Source organism: Egretta garzetta, unplaced genomic scaffold (genome assembly GCF_000687185.1).
Source record: "Egretta garzetta isolate BGI_Z169 unplaced genomic scaffold, ASM68718v1 scaffold5, whole genome shotgun sequence".
NCBI classification, from domain to species: domain Eukaryota; kingdom Metazoa; phylum Chordata; class Aves; order Pelecaniformes; family Ardeidae; genus Egretta; species Egretta garzetta.
The window spans coordinates 4,252,136-4,255,058 of NW_009259707.1; positions in this window are offsets into that span (position 1 = coordinate 4,252,136).

Genomic DNA, 2,923 nt, shown 5'->3' on the forward strand with positions numbered 1-2,923 from the left:
AGCACGGTCGGTGTCAGGCGGTCACGACCGATATCGCGAGGCGCTGGTGGGAAGTGACAGTCGAAAAGGTGCGCGAGGGCGGTTGGAGCTACCCCGGGCGGGGGGGCGGGGAGCAGAATGTATTTTCCCTTCTCACCCCCGGTGAGATGACCGGCAAAATTTCTCTTTCCCCCCCAGAGCCCCAGGCAAAACGTTCCTGCCCCGTGGGAGACCTCTGCAGAGGCAACACCGGCCTGCAGGAGCAGATCCCACGAGCTGAGGAGAGGGCATTTTAAAACATCGTTTGCTGACGGCCAGAACCGTCTCAGGCCCCCGTTCCCGCCCAGAAGCATCCTCCAGGTTCACAACCGGAATCACACAGAAAAATCTCATCAACCTCTCCCGGGCTAGTCACGTCAGGCAGTTGCACGCAGGTGTAAACCTTGGCGGGATTTGTCCCTCATTGAAGTTCTTTATCACACTGATACGTCAAAAATGTTACCTGCTTGCAAGAGGTCGAGTTACGTTTCCTGTGGGAACCAAGGTTTTCCTGTCTCTTCTACTTTAACCACAAAATTACATATACATAGCTATAAGTATCACAGAAACGTACTTCTAAAACAAAACAGACCTGTTGAGCAGAAAGTGTAGGAATAAATTACCATAACAGTTTAATGGTCTGCTTCATTTTCACTTAAAGTGTAGTTACAAAGAAAAGGAAACCCAGGCCTGGACCGAGCAACTGTTCTTCTCTGCGTAGGAACCTGCAGTGATAAAGAAGGCGAACGATTTCAAATGGGCTCGATGCTGGGTCCCTCTGAGCCCACGCACACAATAGTAGGATCAGGCCTAGGGGTGCAACAAGTTTCGAAAAGTGGATGTCCACAAAGATTTATTATCAACAGCCTGGTCTGCGTTACGTGGTGTGTTTGACTCTTGCCTTCTTGTGCGTGAGAGCGGCCTTGGTAGGTCAAACCCATTGCCCGCCTAGCCCAGCGTCCGGTCTCCGGAGGCAGCCGGTGGTGAATGCTGAGGGAAGAGCACAGGGATACTTGAACCCTCCAGTGATGCTTGCCTGGGGCATCCTCCCGGCTCTCTGCAGCTCAGGGAGTTCTTTGGCAGTGTTTGGTGTCACCACATCTTGTACTCGCTGGTGATTTTTTCCCTTCTGTTATGTTGCCCGTGTACTTCGTGGATTCATACATGTTTCTGGCTCTTACGGTGTCCTCCGGCAGGGAGTTCCACAGGTGAACCGGCTGCTTGTTATGTGTCTTTGAACCAATATCTGCTGGTTTGCAAGAACCCCCTGCTGGTTCTTGTATTGGAAGAGACAGCAATAATTTCCTATTCATTTTCTCCATTATATTCTTTTTTTTTTTTTTTTTTTTTTGGCCTCTTTTATGCATTGGTAATTAACAGCCCACATTATAATATGAAAAGGCTGTTATTTATTTAAGATGTATACAGGGAAATATATGGTAAAGTGAGACTACTTGAAGTATTCATCTGGGGAAAAAATGAATTCTTTGAAGCATGGGTCTGTTACATGAACCTCTTGTGTTCCCCCTCAGTTTTTGCCAGCTAGCGATTTCTGGTCTTTTTAGTGGTACCACGCATGGAAGCCGTTCCGTACCTGCCCTTCATTGAACCCTTTCTGCTTCTAATGCCTTCTTTTTTGAGACAGGGGAATGGATTTCCATACCCTGCTCGCCATAGGTTCCCCATTCAACATCAGGGCGGTACCAGTCCTCTCCTGATCCTCCCTTTTTTCACTGTTGTTGAGTATGACGATGACATTTCTGTGGAACGTGTCTATTGTAACTCCACGGTCCCTTTCCACAGTGGTAATACTGCCCCAGGGACCATTGCTGTGTTCTTCTGGATGCTGGAAAGATTTGCAAGCCCAAGCTCTGAACTGCAAGTTTTCCAAGCCCAGTATGTAATAACACCTTTCTCGTACCCCTGAAAAACACACTCTGAGTTTCTTAGAGCTGAGGCTCTGAGCCCAGATACACATTTTCAACATTATAGCTCTGATGTGGCTCCACCATAGTGTTCCCTCCCGGCTTTGAGTTTTTATTTTATTATAGTGGGTTTTGTTCTTTGGTTTGTTTTAGTACTATACCATAAGGCCGCTAAAGAAGCAAAAGTGCTAATGACAAGGTTGTGGATCCTTGAAAATCGGTGCATCCCCTAACTTCAGGGGAAAAAAATAGTTTTTGTAAAGCAGTAGGCGCCACAGGAGAGCTTCCTGCTAGTTCCCGGGGTGAAGCGCCGCACCGCCTCACCTTCTTTTTCCTTCCTACGCAAGCGGAGGGATGAAAGGGTTGCTTTCTTGAGGAAGAAGTCTCTCTGGCTGCGGCCAAAACCACTCTGTTCACGTGTTCGTCATGCTCTTCACCAGCACAGTGTACTTGCCCAGTTAGGAAAGTCTAAAGGTTAAAAGACCAAACCTAAAGCCACTGGAAAGAAGATGAGAGCGCTCTGTTTTAACTCTTCCTCCCAGAGCGAAACCAGCACCCCTGAAGGAGACAAAGTGAGACGGCCATCGAAAATCATGGTGCAGATGAAATGCAAGGGAAGGCAATTTCGGCCCTGTGGGTAGTCACCCCGCACAGGGAGCAGTAAATGACTCTGTCTCCTAATGACAAGCTAAGTGCAAGCATCAAAAAATCTGAGTCAGCTCCATCTGTTGGGGAAGACAACGGGAGAAAGCTGCGGGGCCCCCCTGCGCTGCTTTCTGTCGCCCGCAGGCAGACTTGCGCCCGTGCCCGCTCCCTGTGTCCACCGCAGAGGAGCTGTAGTTCCCTGAACGGTTTCAGCATCCCTGAAAGAGGGAGGCTGAGCCTCCCTTTCCCCGGCCATTTGTTCCTGTCCACTGGCACTGCATCCCTCACGTCAGCACAAGCGCTCCTACAGCCGTGCAGCGAGCCAGGACTCACAG